Below are 18,409 nucleotides of genomic sequence, written 5' to 3' on the forward strand. Positions count from 1 at the left end.
AAAAATTGATAAAATTTTTGTTTCATTTTCTGGTTCATTTTCGAGTTAAAAACTGTTTTATATGAAACATTTCTTACCGTGTTTTGCGAAAACCATTAATTTAATTCCTAATACGTTTCAGCCAATTTAAGAAAGCACTGTATTATGATAATAAATACGGAGAAATTTGATCTAACAAATTTAACGTTTTAAAATTTCTTTCCAGAACTAAAATTTACATTTGTTCAGACGAAATTTCTGCATATTTAAACGACAAAAACTATTTTTAAAATCATAATACACTAATCTTTTAAATTGACTAAGCATATTGGGAATGAAGTTAATTGAATGGCCTTCCCAAAATATGCTATGAAATGTTTCACATAATTTTTTTTTCTCGAAAATAAAGCAAAAAAGCAAATTTGTATTAAACTTTTTTGTTTGAAATATCTCAAAGAATAACCTCTTAAAATTAATGACATTACTCACGGTTCACTCTGTATAATTCAGGCTATCCTTTAACCAATTCTATCAATATCTCATCTGAAAAAGTATTCAATTTTGTTGAGGAGACGCCATCATAAACAAAACACATACGCATTCCGGTAGCGTCGCGCGGTAAAAGTTAACTCAACTTCAACTTTCGTCGCGTCGCGATCTGCGTAGTGACGTCATGAAGTTCTGATTTCCTATTGGGCCATAATTTATGTAATGTCGCGTCGCAGTGTCGTGTCACGTCATTGCAAACGATACATAACCTGGCATTCAGCGCGACCGATGTTACCATCAGTATTTGATTTACATTATTCAGAAATAGGATGACCTCGTAACTACGTCACTAGTCTCCTAAATTGAGACAACTCATCCTATCGGGGTTCTTCCGTAGTTTCCCTAAAACGCTATGACAAATGTCAATTAGGTATTTATGGACGAGCTTACTCGATCGTCAATCGCTCAGTGCAAGGGCACGGTTCTTTTTCTAGCGAGGATAGTGACGCTTCTCTCTCGCCACTCGCTCTACTCAGGCTTTCAATTCCTTCGGCGACTCAGTCGTGCTGCTGATGGTGCTTGTGACATTCCACATCGCATGCTGTAGCTACTAGTTTCCGTGCATTTTCGGCTTTTCTCTTTCATATTTTGTTAAGTTTCTTCAGAGCAACGGGAAATGACGGAGTGAGACAAGTGGCCAACGGGCTCTGAGCTCATATAGATTCTGCCTTACATTCTAAAATTTCCTATCGCGTAACTTTTAATAGTTCTTCCTCCCATTCATTTATTATTCCTGCTCATTTGCTTGTTTTGACTAATCAGACATAACGAGCCCAACAGATCTGGCGAATCTTCTGCTCATATGCATGTGCCCTCATAATGTAACCCGTTTGTTGTTCTGAAATACCTCAAACATCAAGCTCCAGGTCACGGTGGGATACCGAAATGACTGCGACTGAAAATGAAATATTCTCGTTACGATTCAAAATGTTGCATGCTCTCTCGCCAATGGAATGAAAGTAAGATCCTTCGCACACCCGTTAATTCATATGTTTTGCTATTATGAAAATCTTCATTAATCATATGATTTTACTAAAAAATAAGTAATTCTTGTCCAGCGTAGCTCACGTGGTAGCACATTTACCTGCTGATCCGAAGTCGCACTCGGACGTGTATTCGATTCCCGCTTGGGCTGATTATATGGTTGGGTTTTTTCGAAGTTCTCTTCAACAGCAAGGCAATTGTCAGGTAATCTATAGCGAATCCTTGGCTCATCTCACCAAATACTATCGACGCTAAATAGCCCAATAGTTGATATAGCGCCGTTGAATAAACATGCAAAACGTTATTATTTATCAAATAATTAACAAAAAAGAACATCAGATTAATTTGGACTAAACTGAATGGTCTGTCTAAGTTACCGTACTTGTAGAAATGAAAGACTTGGTTGCTAACATCGAGTATTACTACAATACATCATTACACTTTATAAAAAACGTCAGTTACTCTGAAATTGTCTTTAGAGTAGGGATGCAGAACTGGGCGACAGATGTGGCGTACGTCACAAGCCGCAATACGTCATTCATCCCTTCCTTTAATCCCACACGTCATGATAGGGTAGAGGCGATTTGTATTTGTGGTGGAATTCAGCGCAATGTCGTTTGAAAATACCAGTTTAAAGAGCAATGAGAAAATGAATACTTCTGTATTCAAAACAATCATAAAGTGCGTATGAGTTCTGTGTTTAGTTCTACATAAGTATGTGAGCAAACATACTCGGAAATGAACTTCATTAAGAGCGACGATCACTCTAAACTGACTGATGTACATCTGATTTTCATCCTCAGGCTAGAGGCTTGTACATCTTCAAAATGGCCTAATACAACGAAACTGGTGAACAAAGAAAGAATGTAGAGATGTGGCGCTCGTTGATGAAACGAAGTGAATCACAGGAATTATTTTTCTTTATATACACATGAGAAAATATTATACGTGTTTAATTTTTTTATTATGTGATCAATATAAGCAATTTTACGTAAAGTAGAAGATATGTACTTTTATAATTTTCAAAATGTTATTGATGATTTAATTTTTACACAAAATCTTATATACAGGCCTAAATACCAAAACTGAGATAAGGTATTTAATCTGACTTTTATTGCTATGTGTTTTGGAAGTACTTGAGTAGTTTTATTCATGACTGATGTTTGCCTAATCTGCTGAGACAACAAGAATATATTTTGTTTAATCTTTTAGTATTATTGTCAGTTCGCTTTAGCCAATTGGATTTAAAAGAGGAATTGTACATTTAAGTATCTCCAAATGTATGTATATAGTATATATATATATATATATATATATATATATATTAGACATATTCTATTTCTTTACATACCATTAGACATGTAATACATTTAATCCGACTTTGTTGATTAAGTTTAAGTTCGGAATATGTATGGTAAGACTTTCCTGTGTTAAATTGCAACGTACCTCGTTTACATGTTTCGACCTATTTATGGGTCATCTTCAGAACTGGTCGTTGTTGGTCTTGGCGCCAATTGTTCTGTTTCCTGCGAGGGTGTGTTCCTGTGGTATAGTGTAGAGTCAAAGAGTGTGTGTGTTTTGAAGTTGAGTTGTCTGTTGAGAATTTCGTTGGGGTGTGTTTTTGTGTATCTGTATATTTCATATTGTTCTAGTGTCTTTAGTTTTTTGGCTTTTTGGTTGGATGTGTAGTATTTCCATGTCTGTGTTGATGTCTCTGTGGGTGTGGTTAGCATTTGTGATGTGTTCTGCATATGTGGAGGTGTTTTGTAATTTTGTTATGGCTGCGATGTGTTCTTTGTAACATGTCTGAAATGATCTGCCTGTCTGTCCTATGCAGAAGTTGTTGCAGGTGTTACATTTGAATTTGTATACGCCTGTGTGGTTATATTTGTTTGTTTGTGTTGTTTGTGTGTTTAGATGTTTTTGTAGAGTGTCATTTGTTCTGTATGCGATGTTGTAATTTAATTTCTTGAATGAGGTTGCAATTATGTGTTTTTGTTTTCTACGTATTATGTTGTCTATTATGTTAGGGTTGTGTCCGTTTTCTTGTGCTATGTATTTGATTGTGTTTAGCTCTTCGTTGTAATCTTGTTGGTGCATTGGTATGTTGAGTAGTCTGTGTACCATTGTTTGGAATGCAGCTTGTTTGTGTTGTGTATGTGTGTTGTTGTTGTTGTTGTGGGTTTTCTGTATACTTTGAATGTGTGTTTGTTGTCTACTTTTGTTATTGTGATGTCTAGAAAATTTATGGATTTGTTGTTTTCAATTTCTAATGTGTAGTGTAGTTTTGTGTGTATTTTGTTTATGTGTTGATGTAGGTTTTGGATCTGAGTTAAATATCCTGTCTGAGTTGTAATTCGCCATATGGTTGCGGAAGGATCACGGAGACGACATTAAACGCCGGTGGACTGGGGAAGGGAAATTAATGCTTTCCCCATGATTCCACCCCTATCTCTCCCAGTTCTGCAGCCCTGCTTTAGAGTGTCAGGGAACATATCCTCACGTGTACACATTCAATCGCCGAAAATATTAAGCTTATCAAAATAAATCAGAATCGCCGTTCGGCTCTCAGGTTTTGAAATTCTGTAATGCGTCTCTTTAACTGTGAGCTAAATTCCGTCATTCAGATTCTAGTATCCGCCGCTGAAAATTATTTATATTTTACCATAATGAGTTTCATAACTGAAGTCAGCCATATATGAAGAAGGTTACGCTGTCTTTTATAGCTACTTTGCAGTAGCTTTAAGAAAGGCGTATCAACAAATTAGCGCTTGTCACGAACGAACAACGTTAATATAACTGGTATGTAAACGTTTATATACAGAAGAAAACAAACCGTGTAGTTGTTATAATTGTGTCACGTGAATTGATTTGCTTGTCCAAACATGCTTGTCCTCATATCAGACAGGATATTTAACTCTAGAGGAAACTGTGATTCCTCTCGATATGTTACAGTGGAAGAAAGAGACCATCTCTTTAAGTATTCCGCCTTCTAATGTCTCTTTCATTCTGTTTATTTCTCTTCTTCTCTTTGATCTTCTTATTCACAGATGATGTCAGGAAACGGCAATTGGTTCTACTCATGGGAAGATTCTGTGACCTGACTGCGAACCTTTAAATGCTACTCATTCTTCTGTATACAGAGAAAGAGATAGAAAACTAAAACGTTAGCTGGTATATGCAGCTTATTTGAGAACAAAGGTTTAGACAATTTAATTCACAAAATACCGAATTGTTTGACGTACAGCCCTCAGAAAAAATTAATGGCGCAAGGATATTTTTTAAGTCCCAGAAAGGAGACATTTTGCATGATCAGAGGACGAGCGACCAAGTTAGAAAATAAACCACTAGTTGAGGTAATAACATTCTATTTCGTTGTATGTCGTCCCTAAGTAGCTAGAACAAGTACCAGGGAAAATAATTTAGTGTATCTAAGTAGTGCGATAAAGACTGTGAATGAAACAAAACACAAGAAAGAAAATCAAGTTCTGGTCACCTGGGAAGATCTCGCACAGAACGAAAACTATTTTCACAACTAACAAGGAGAGGACACGCTCTGTATATCACAGAATTAAATAAGATTTTGTGACATGAAAGTATAAGACGTACTGTTTAAAGTCATACCTGGTATGGTATGGGTGGCCAATGAAAACATTGGCTATTGTTTGTGACATACTTCCGTTAGGTGTCTAATAGGAAAACGTTAGACTGTGTAACGGCGTAGCTCATATGGTTGGATGCTGAGTTGTCATCCAGGCAACTTGAGTTCGAATCCTAATGTCTTCTCATTTTTTAAAGCTTGATATTATTATTATTATTATTATTATTATTATTATTATTATTATTATTATTATTATTAATTTTTTTATTCACTTTCAGTTGTCAGCTCCTATATTCAAAGCCATGTTGAAATATGCGTGGTATGCATCAAAATTAATAAACGAATGAGAAGTGTTTGTGAATGTGAATGATATCTGTTTCGCAGTAGAAGTGCGGAAAAATGTGTCTGTGGACAACCTTCTTTCATTTGTTGTGCATGGTGCAGGAAATATGTATGTTTTGTGTGTTTTTATGACATTTATCATAATGAATCGGGACACAATGAAGCGGAATAGCTGCTGCAGAAACAGAACATACACCAGTGACACATCTTACCTGCCCAAATCGACGGTCCCTAGGAAAAACATTGTAACTGACATTTTGAAGAATTTGAGTTTTAATCTTAGACCTCAAGGTTTCATAACAGATCATCTGTGGAATAAATAAGATTAAGATCGGCTGGATATTTGGGCAGTAATCGCGCAATATTGAAATATTGTAACCAACATTCATACATTTTACACGTAGAAAAGTATTGTATCTACTTAAGAATTTGTCAACTGCCTCCTTTCGCAATAATGTCCCGTTAAAACTATTGTAAGGGACACAGTTACCATAGTCTTCTCCGAATGAATAATTGAATCAGTGTATGCAATTTAAAAGTATTGTATCTGCATTTTACAACAACATGCAGACCTATAATAATCCGAGGCACGACAGCCCATGAAGGACCATGACCAATGAGACCAGCCGGCTGCTGGCCTCACGTCCACATGCCGAAGGAGATTTGGACGATCATCCAATCAGAATGCAGGTATCGTGTGGTTAACACGATGATCCCCCGAGCCGTTATGGCTGGCTTTCATAAGCAGATTTCGCTATCTATCGTAGCTTCCCAAGTGCATCACGATGCTGGGTGGGCACCGGTTCCATACACTGGCCGAAATTTCATGAGAAAATTTCTTCCCTCATGAGGAGTCGAACCAGCGCGCATTCCGTAACGTGAGTCCTAGGCAGGATGTTTGCGAAGGAGGTGTATCTATAAAGATGCAGAAGAAGATATTCCTGGTAAGTTTGATTTTGCTATATTTTGTTTTTACTTACTATATAGTGTGTTTTTGAAAACTTTAGCTTAAGAATGAAATATCCAAATAACTATCGTGTGACCACGTTCATAACTAAAATTAGAAAAGTTCTCCTTGCACCAACAATATAGGACGTCCATAGATTCTGTATAATCCAGCATATGGTCCGTGTGGCTCTGGTTTGTTGCAATATTAAGGCACGGTTATTACAAACCTATCTACAGTTTACTTGTATTCTAGATTTGTTAGTAACTGCAAGCTTGCACCTTAGTCTTGACATTTTATTTTGAAGCTCAGTTAGCTCTGTAATGGTTTTAAGTTATAATTAAATATATTCATATAAATGAGTTCTATACATTTAAAATAATTTTTAAATGAAAAAAGGTGAGTTTTAACTTCTTCTCCACCATCTAAAATTTCCAGAGTAGCCTATTATAAAACGTTTTCCATACTTGGGTCTGAGGGCGAATATTTCGATTCAGATTATTCATTGAGATCCAACGTTTAGTTTCCCTACTGATAACCCAACATTAACTATAATATTGTATTGTATTACTTCAACTAATAAAATCATGATTCACTTTTTGAATGTTGCTAATTTCATAAGAAAAAATTGCGGTATAACAATGGAATTCTAACATTTCATTTTGTATCACAGACTGACCTGCAACCAATGGAAATGGCACTAGAACAAGATACTTCTGATGATAACATTGTATTTGACAATAGTATTATAATACGTCTGTTCAGGATAAATTCCCGGAAAAAAGAACACACATGGAATAAAGCAGATTCAATCCATCCTTTAAATAAACGAAGAAAAAAAGGACGAACAGTATTCACTCTGAACAACGGATAATGCTAGTGAAAATGGCTAAAGCTAGTGGAAACCCTATGAGGTAACTTAAATAGCACACATCGATTTTAAAAACTTGAAGTATCTGATCGCCAACGAAAAGGACAACTGAAATTTGACAGAAGAAAATGAAAAAGTGTTTCAATGAAAGTGAAACAAATTCAAATTGTTCCTAAATTAAGCAAGGAAATATTCATAAAATACAATCATATTGATGAACAAGAACATACAGTAGCATTGACATACAACGCAAAGTAAAACTCAGGACTTGGAAGGATATAAATCTAAAATATGATTACATTGCTCCACTACCCATCTCCCAATGTAAAGTATTCATCGATCTGCTATCACTGTGACGAAATACACCCCATATTCCTGGCATTTATCACGGCAGTGATGAATAACATTAAATTCAGTGGCATTGTGAAACAAATTACTATACTTTTTGTAAATATTTATGTACATTCCTGTTTGTAGTTATGTAGTTACAATTCTGTTATGTGTAAACTGTGACATTATCGCTCCTTCTTTCACAAGCAATACTATTGTATATCACATACAATGTTCTTACCGGGAATTTATGTTAACTTTCTAATATTGTAAGTAACAATACGCATATAAGGAATGATTTCAGAGAATGTGTTATCACTACAATGGAGTAAGACATCAATTTCAATAATGGTAATGCAAAGAAAAAAGGAGTAATGAAAAATCCTGATTTTTCACAGCCACCCGAAGTTGTTTTTAATTCTACTGCAAAAGTTCATTTTGTCAGTTACAATGTTCTTCCTTGGGACAGTCGAAATGAGCAATATTTCATTGTTTATCCTTTACAATACAATGTTAGCTAATTATAATTTGTTTAAAACATGATGAAGCGTTCAATACATTGAGAAATATGTAAATAGATTACTGTGATCACAATATTAATCATTATTAAAAGAAAAAAAATTAGGACCAGTTAAGATTCGAACTTAGGTTGCCTAGATAACTCAGCATCCAACCATATGGGCTACGCTGTTACACAGTCTAATGCTTCCCTATTAAACACCTAACGGTAGCATGTCACAAACGATAGCCAATATTTTCAAAACGAGGGGTCATTGGCCACCCATACCAGGTATGACTTTAAACAGTACGTCTTATACTTTCATCTCACACAATCTTATTCCATTCGGTGATATAAAGAGGGTGTCCTCTCCTTGTTAGTGGATTCTATACCCCGAAGATGCCAGGCGGGGATAATTGCCTATGGCATGTAGACACGGTTTTAGGTCCATATGTATTTTGTTTTTATTTTTGCATTAAATTGTTTACTTTGTTTTATTTCGGGAAGAAAATTTATCTCCCAAGGAATTCTTCGAGTCGAGCCAAGTATTAACCCATAGGTGTCGTTCCACTTAAAAAAATTGAATCAAGACAGGTAATAAATTAACGACGTTATTTAAAGCAAATTAAAATGTCCACCTGACTGGGAATTGAACCCGAGCCCCCGACATCGCTAACCGGCATGTTAATGACTGCTCCATCGGGGCAGATGGTACAAAGACGGCAAGAAGATAGGCTTACAGCCGCCCGACTTGAACTCAAAGGGGAAAGAAACATACAAATTTACTAGTTTGACTCATTCTTCAATACATAAACTTTTTCACCGTCAAGAGTCGCGCCATCAATTGTTTCCAAGATTGTAAATAATGCAGCCCATGCGAATAACTTCAAAAAAAGGATGAGGAAAGAGGAGCATGACATGACGTACAGTAGGTATCGCTATTGAATATAATGGTAAATACCAGTATTTTTTTTCGACAATTTTCAATAGCGATGAAGAATATCGCAAATCCTTAATACCGCTATGACGTCAGTTTAGGAGTTTTTTTTACTGGTATTGACGTGCATTAATGAAATACCAGAAAAACATCATAAGTGAATACAACACAAATGATTGAAATAACCACAGTCAGAATCGATACAGAAAATATTGATAAAAATAGGTAGGCCTATTTGTTTAGTTCTTAACAATGCCTTTATAATAAATTGTGTGCATCCATAATAACCACATGACACTATAGAACTTTCATTCGATATAGGCATAGTAGCCTTACTTACTGGCTTTTACGGAACCCGCAGGTTCATTGCCGCCTTCACATAAGCCCGCCATTGGTCCCTATCCTGAGCAAGATTAATCCATTCTCTATCATCATATCCCACCTCCCTCAAATCCATTTTAATATTATTTTCCCATCTACGTCTCGGCCTTCCTAAAGGTCTTTTTCTCTCCGTCCTCCCAACTAACACTCCATATGTATTTCTGGATTCACCCATACGTGCTACATGCCCTGCCCATCTCAAATGTCTGGTATAGCACTTAATAATTCCAACATGTTCCATCTTATTAATAAGTTAATTTGGGTAAAGTGGAGAATATATTAAAATTATAAATTATTATTGCATCCATTGTAATGACACCTAGGAAGTTCGTATCGTAATTCCATTGTTGAACTTGGACTGTAACGCAACCGAATGCATAGCAGCACGAGACATGAACATTTACCGAAGATAATCTCCTGTTTGCATAATTATTTAATAACAGATGAGTTTACTCTTTTGGAATCATGTATATATTAATATTACGTAAACAATACAATAATAACAGAATAGCTCACTTTGTTCAAACCTAAACTTACATACTTACTCATTTACTTATGGCTTTTAAGAAACCCGGATGTTCCCGGTCCCTATCCTGTGCTAGATTAATCCAGCCTCTATCATCATATCCCACCTCCCTCAATTCCATTTTAATATTATCCTCCCATCTACATTTCGGCCTCCCCAAAGGTCTTTTTCCCTCCGGCCTCCCAATTAATACTCTATATGCATTTCTGGATTCGCTTATACGTGCTACATGCTCTGCCCATCTCAGACGTCTGGATTTAATGTTCCTAATATGAAGAATACATTGCGTGCAGTTCTGCGTTGTGTAACTTTCTCCATTCTCCTGTCACTTCATCCATTTTAGCCCCAAATATTTTCCTAAGAACCTTATTCTCAAACACTCTTAATCTCTGGATCTTTCTCAAAGTGTGAGTGCAAGTTTCACAACCATACAGAAACAAAACCTAAACTATTAATATAAATTAACAATATTCTTCAAACTATTCACGACTGTATACAGGTGCACAAAATGATACTATGCGTTGTTTGTGAACAGCGTATCGTCTGTAGCGAGCGGGAACAGGGCGAGGCGCGGGTGACATCTATACACTTCGCTGTAATCAACTAAAAATCTATTGTTTCGGTACGAACTTCCTACCTGTATTTGCGTACATTAACTTCCAGTCAGGCTGCTTTGGTAACTTTTGTTGTGTACTCTTTTTAAAATAGGAAGAAAGAAGACAAATCTGGTATACAGATATATTTTGAATACGAGTCACCATGCGATTTGTCTAAGTGCTTAATAAACACTGCTTGCACACTGTGAGGGTTAGTGAATTTTTTTTCATATCATTATCATTATTATTATTATTATTATTATTATTATTATTATTATTATTATTATTATTATGGAGTAAAGTAACAAGGTTTGCATGATGTCTTTACTGTAGGTCAACCTGCGTGCTTTATTATTGTGTTTAATACGTGCTAGCCGAGTCAAAATCTCGGTATTAAATTTTGACTTCAACATATGTCTGAACGCAATTTATGCAATGTGTTTCTCGTCGCATTCCTAAAATGATCATTTTTTAACACGTAGCCTATTTTTGTTACAATAGAATCAGCACAAAAAAGCAATAATAATTTAATAATAATTAATAATAATAATAATAATCATCATCATCATCACCATCATCTACGTAAATGAATTACGTATTTAAATATGGAAAATATTTAAATATTTAACGTTTTGGCAAACCTCACAACAAAAATATTCCTTCTCCCACACTATCCGGTAAGATCGTTTTCGTGAAGACGATGGTTTTCATTGTGCCATTATCAAACTCTGCTACTGTGAGTAGTGAGACAGTAGGTAGTTGTATAGTCTTTCGCAATCTAGTAGATTCTACATGAATGATGAATTCTGCGAGCCTTCGCTCTTTATTTGCTACCTTGAGTGCGCACACACCCGAATACGCTGATGTATTACTGATGTACATTTAGGCATAACATTACATATTACACCCAGGAACGACTCTAGAATACAGGTAAGTAACAAAAAACCGTGCTATAATGTTGCGAGAAATCAAGGCCAATTATACAGATAAGTTTTTGAGGTAACCATGTGAGAGAAAATAGTTCCCTGTTTTTGTGGTTGTGGAGTTGATTTTATATGCAAGATATAACAAAAGCTTAAACTAATCAAATAACCTATCACAGATTATGCAAGATGTATAAGCGGACTACGAAGGGAACTATTGATAGTTTAGTCGGAATATATTGCATAGCCATCATCACTGATCTTCACTTGCTTTTTCTCTCCTTTGGTTCGAGGCTCGTCACGGCACGGTTATTAATGCTCAGGCAGAGCATTTCCGTTCCCAAACGTACAGCGGTCGAGTAGTTTCTTCTGGTACATCTATTAAGCCACTTGGATGCATAAGCAGGGTAGAACAATATTGCAAACAGATACGCATGGGGTCATTAAATAATAATGATTTAATGTATTATAAATATGCCCCTGTACAGTCAAATGCCATAGAATGAGCATTCTTTTAGCTTCAACAAATTTTATGTAATGTTTGTAAAAGATTTGCATTTCATAACCTCAGAATATATGTTTTCTTTCACTGCAACGGGATAGGTTTTGATAAATGAATTATTTGTACATATTGTGTAAAATGTAAATATTGCTAATTTGTATATTAATTTCTGTTATTATTTTGTCCCTGTAACGTCAAGTGAGGTAGGAAGAAAATTTTCTTAGCTTAAACAAATTTTTACTGTCAGTTATAGTAAAAGATATGAATTTCAAAATCTCGGAATATATGTTTTTGTTCACTGTAACGAAGTTGGTTTTCGTTATTATATTATATAGAGTATTTATAGTTAATGTGTATCATGTTTATTATTATGTTCTATAGGCCTAATATATATTGTATATACTAGTTCAATATCATTATCGATCTAATTATATTTTCTGTCATATGTAGCACTAATATTTGGTACATGGATAGTTTCGCAGTTTTATTGCGTTTATATAGTTAAAAAGTAGCTGGACAGACCATTTCAATTTAGTAGCAATCCCACTTACAGTTGTCATGCTCCATTATTATTATGTACCGAAATAGGTTATACCTTTCGTAGCATCTTGACCTAAGCACTTAGGGTCAGAATTTCAATCTTAAAACTCGAGGATATACTTACCGATAACTTTCCTAACTTGTTTGGGAATGAAAATGCGCTGCCTGTTTTAATGCTGAAAGAGTTTGCTTACCTGTATTTTAGAGTTTAGCGTTACACCCAAATTAAGTAGCGCTTGCAGAGAATACCGTAAGAGTAGAATAAAAATTTAAAAGTCTACATAATATTAAATTTCTTTCGAACAAATTGTAGGCAACTATAAATTATTTGAGGAGGGGAAAGGAAAAGAAAAAAAAGGAGAGGAAGTAAATTAGGTAAATAAGAGATAAAGTAAGCTAAAATACATGTATTAATGTACTATATAAATAGATTAAAGAAATTGAGGGATGGTAAATGAATATGAAGAAATAGAGAGTAAAGATAAAAGAAAAAATAGTAAGAAGAGAGTAATGTAGAAATTTGAAAACAATAGCACCACGTATATCGCCAATATGTATATTTAACAGAATATTCTTTGACTTTACTTCCAGTAATGCAGATTCATCGTAGAAAGAATTCGTATACCACTTCAGGTTTTGATATATTGGGAATAAAGTTTCTTTTCGTGGAACTAATGTCATTACCTGCACATTGTTATAAACAGAGATATTTAACTAGGTACCTAACAACAGGTACTAGTAGATTTATTACTGAATTCCCCAATTTGAACACATTACTGAATTCACAAAATAACAGTGCTTTGTATTTTAGTTTGTCAAACATTAAATATATTATTGTTGTTCGGAAGTAAGTGATGAAATAATAATCATTACCAAAGACCATATAGAAGCGTGAAAATTTCTAACATTTTATTCATTGTTTTAAACTGAGGTGGGACGAAGGTGCTTGAAAAGCGACTGAGGTGCAAAGGTAAATCATGTACTCCAACTGTTATGAGGGCGTTCTCTCGAACTTTACTAAAATGAATGAGGATTTCGGTATTCTACCTCTCCACTTGAGTGGAAAACCTAGATGAATGTAATAGAATGGATACAGCCTCTCTACATCGCCTGTAGACTTTGAAGCAGTAATTAGGAGAGGGAGAGACCGATTTAATAGCAAAGTGATATCTCCATATTTTTGTTACATGTATTCGCGGGGATGTTCTAGCGACTTGGTTAGAATTAGTTTCCCACGCAGGTGTTTCGTTTCCTTGAGTCAATTGTCAGCATCGGACAGATTTACGGCCACCTTGTGCGGGGTTTTGTATATAGACACTCATTCAAGCGTAAAATCCGAGAGTTGGACAAGACTCGTGGGAAAGCAATTGCAAAGCTCGGGGTTTTCCAAAAGAACGGGGATTCTCGAAAAATCTACTAACTAATTTGATGTTGTGGGAAGTCCAAAGTCTAAACTTAGAGATGACGTATTTCGCGACCAATGAGAAGAGATTTCGGTTCAGCTTATGAGGTCACTTTGGACCAATAGAGAATAGATTTTAGGTCGGTTAAGTGACGTAGTTGTTAGCCAATAGGATAGTTAGTTTTAGCGTAGGATAGGTTTTTATAAATAAGGGTGACGGGGCGCGGAGAGCATATCCCTTTTTCGTGTCGACGGCCCCACACACTGAGCTTTTTGGTGTCGGCGGCCCAACTTAATACTCTTTCTTCCGGCGAAGACTCGATAGATAGAACTTTGTCATCGACGAGACTACTCGTCAACGTTTAGGAGCTTCGATCGTAGTGTATTGAACAAAGGATTGAAGTTATAGTATTGGATAGAGCATATTCAGCGCTGCCATAGAGTCGATACAGAAGTGCGACCAACTATTGAATTACAAGTTCAGCCGGAAATACATACTCAAGGGTTTACCAAGTGAATACGACAATAAACTTATAGTTTTGGAATCAACACTGCCTTTTATATAAGTAGCCGGCTTGGTATTATTCCCGACATCATCCTACACCACAACTGTACCTCGGCTACCCTGAGTGGATCTCACGCTACACCGAGCGTTGAAATAGGGTGGGCTGGCGCCCACTACTTAAAACAATAATAAATTTGCCTACCCTATTCGCGCTTCTCGAAGGACGAGGGCTGACTTCCGCGGACCTGCCGGCTGATACGAGTGAGGGACATCAGCCGTACATCACCTTCGATTGAGGACCACAACCGAGACGCATCCACCCTCAAAAGGAGGCCGACGTGGGGCGACATCAATCCCAGCTCATCTACCCTCAAATGGCGCCCAACGTGGGGCCTCAATAACGACATATCACCCTCAACTTCTGCCTTTCTAAAACATAACCGTGTAACATTAACCAAATCGCACTACTGAATTATGAACTGATACTCAACACTTGTGTTTCTATGATATTTAGTAGCTACTATACATCAAATGAAGATCAGTTCTACACAAACATAAAATAAGTATATGCTTTATGTACGGTACGTCTATCGACATTAAAACCAAAGGAAAATTTCTTATAGAACTTATGAAAATTTCATGCCGTTTATTTCAGAATTTATTTAAAAAAAATGAATTATCACAATTGACAATTTTATCTTAAAATTCTTCGGAAGTAATTTATAACAACATAATAATCAATTTTATGTTTTATAATAACATTTTAAAATGCATAAGATCATTTTTAATTTTTAATCCGATTAAAACTACACAGGAAAGGTGGAATGTCTGTCTTGAAGAACTGAGTATTCGAAAAGCTTACCAAGTTTTCCTATAAAATTCGTCGAATGTCTGTAGGAATCACCAAAACACATATACTGCATATATCTTGATATGATATAATAATGTATTAAATAGGTTTTAGTGATATTCACATTATATTCAGTAGCGTATCCTGGTTTGTAATACGAAGAGTTTTTTCCAATTAAGAATTTAATAGTATAAACAATATATCTTGAATTATTTTAGCACAGTACAAATTCATTATATAATAACTATATTTTTAATTACATAATACTAGAAAAAATGATATCACGTCTCTTAGAACGCAAAAAATAATTAACGTAAATTAGCTTATAGAAAAAAAAACATGTCTTAAATTAACAGCATATAATTAGTATATTATCAATATAAGTAAAAATGTTCGTTTTTTTTTTTGGCCTTCTTTAATATTTATGCAGAAACTTTTCAATAACTAAATCATTAACTTAGTTTTACAATGTTAAATTTTGTAGTATTCCTTTATTTTATATAGAAATGAAACTCAAGTTCCTCAAATAATTTTAACTTTTCGTGTGCCTATTACTTGAACGAGGCGAGTGGAGCCGCGGGCGTAATATGAACTATCGCGATGACGTATTACGAACACAGGAGCAGAACTGCAGGACTCCACTGGCGTTGGTCGAATATTAACTATGTACGGACTTCAGAGTAGTAAATGAGCGATGTAGTGAGTTTGTAGTAATTGGAATTGTCAATGTAATTCAATGAATTTCTACACATCTCTTAGTCCACCTTCTAAACCAATAATTTTCATAAATTTAATTAGTTCAAAAATGGTCACTGTTTTTGTAACTCGTAACTTACATAAATTACAGTTAGTTCCCTCTTAAAGTGATTGTGATGAAATGCGGTTCTACGGAATGTTTGTCATGAAAAAGGTTTCGCTCAAGTAAGTGCCGTCGGCCTTTTACTGTTATGAATAGAACGCGACAGCCGAGGTAATGTTGAGTACATTTACCCTTGATCGAGAATAAGAAAGTTTTTTGTTGTATATTATAGGCAGATAACTCAGGCTGAACAGACGTCAAGGTTAAAGGATTAATATACACCTGACTTCAATTCAATGCAATTCAGTTTATTTCATAGTAATTCAGTACACTTTAGAACAGCGAATCTTAGTTTTTTTTAAATAATTCTATTAAAAAGAAATTGTATAAGAAGTATCGTGCTTTATTTATAAGAAAATAACATGTCGTTTAACAACCATAGCCAATTATTCAACAATCCACAATTTAGTAAGAAAAGTGTGAGAAACCGTCTCATTCTCAAAATAAATAAAGAAGAAGCTGCATAAATGTCGTTGTTACTGAATAAAATGAAATAGGCAATAGGCAATAGGCTACAACAATCTGCCAACGAAATTGTTAAGATAGTTAGCTCAACAGGCAAGTGTGTTCAAGATAAAAGTTTGAAATGCTATGAACTTATTCAAACTTAAGCATTATAAGTCGTTCATAAGTTGACATAGATCATGTATCTAGGGTGAAATTCTATGAATAGAGACGAATTCCAGCGTGTGTCCAGAAATCATTTCAAAAGATCTGAACTGTTTATTAGACGATGGTTGATAGTTGCAGTACTTACTACAAAGCAAGCATATATTACATCTATAGGATAATTTGTAAACCGCGCCTTTTATTTCCGAAAGGAGACACTCTGAATCACCAATAATAATAATAATAATAATAATAATAATAATAATAATAATAATAATAATGATGATGATGATGGATGATAATAGTAGTAGTAGTAGTAGTAGTAGTAGTAGTAGTAGTAGTAGTAGTAGTAGTAGTAGTAGTCTGATAATAATAACTATATTAGCCATTAAACATAAATTACCTCGATCTTTCATGACATAAATATTACACGTAACAAAAGCAACCAATTTAACATGCTTATTTACATTTTAGCCCGTATTATTATGAAGTTACCTATGTAGTACTCATTGCAACAAGCTGTAGCATTCAATTTTTCTAACCGCTTTGGTAATTATGACCAGTTTAGACGGCAATGAAATCGTGAACATTAATAAAACAAGCTGTCATTCCATGTATAGGTCTATTTATTTCTTAATGGTTCTGAGTTTAGACGGCCATGGCATCTTCATCTTATAATTTCTCCAACTTGAAATATTTATCTGATGTAAATTTATGCGATCGTAGAGAAAAGATTGTATGACACACATTCGTAAAGTATCCATTTTGAGACGAGTGTAAAGTTTGTGGACCGAGGCGAAGCATCTACTGCGGACCTCTTGGAAAAAAATTAAGTGACTAGAGAAGTGCTTTGTATGGAGTGTGGCATTGTATGGGACAGAAACATGAACATTACGACGAAGTGAATAGAAACGACCAGAAACATTTGAAATGTGGAAATGGAGTAGAATGGAGCATGTGAAATGGACAACAGAATAAGAAATTGAAGAAAGAGTGAGCGAGTGAGGAAAGAATAATGCTGAAACTGATCAGGAGGAGAAAAAGAAATTGTTGGGTCACTGACTGAGAAGAAACTGCTAGTGAAGAATGCACTGGAAGAAATGGTGAATGAAGGAAAGATTGAGTAAGAAGACGATATTACATAATAGACAACAGTGAGATACATGGATCATATGCTGAGACTAAGAGAAAATACGAGTATAAGAAATATTTAAGAATGCTGGATTTGCAGTGAAAGACCTTCCTTGGGCAGATCACTATGGACGAATGTATGTATGTATGTATGTATGTATGTATGTATGTATGTATGTATGTATGTCAAGTATTAAAATAACTTCATCCCTACCCTGTTTTAGTTCCTGTGTATACCATAAGTTGTTCCTTTTCTCTCGGCAACAAGTATCTCGTACATAAATTCTAATCAGTTTTCATAAGTACAGAGTAACAAAAGGAACATTAAATTAAAATTAGCTTGACAATCGTTTTTAATATCCGAAGCCACTGAATTCCATGTAAATACTATATATTTTATTAAAACAATATTATCCGAAATAATATGCCTAAAGTTGTAGAAGTTTCATTCTCAGTCAAACATAGCACATGTTTAAAAGTAAAAATCAATCTACTAAGATTGCATACAGAAAAATCAATCACGCAAGAGGAGTACTCCCACCTCTTG

The sequence above is a fragment of the Periplaneta americana genome, chromosome 8 (assembly GCF_040183065.1).
Source record: "Periplaneta americana isolate PAMFEO1 chromosome 8, P.americana_PAMFEO1_priV1, whole genome shotgun sequence".
Lineage (NCBI taxonomy): Eukaryota > Metazoa > Arthropoda > Insecta > Blattodea > Blattidae > Periplaneta > Periplaneta americana.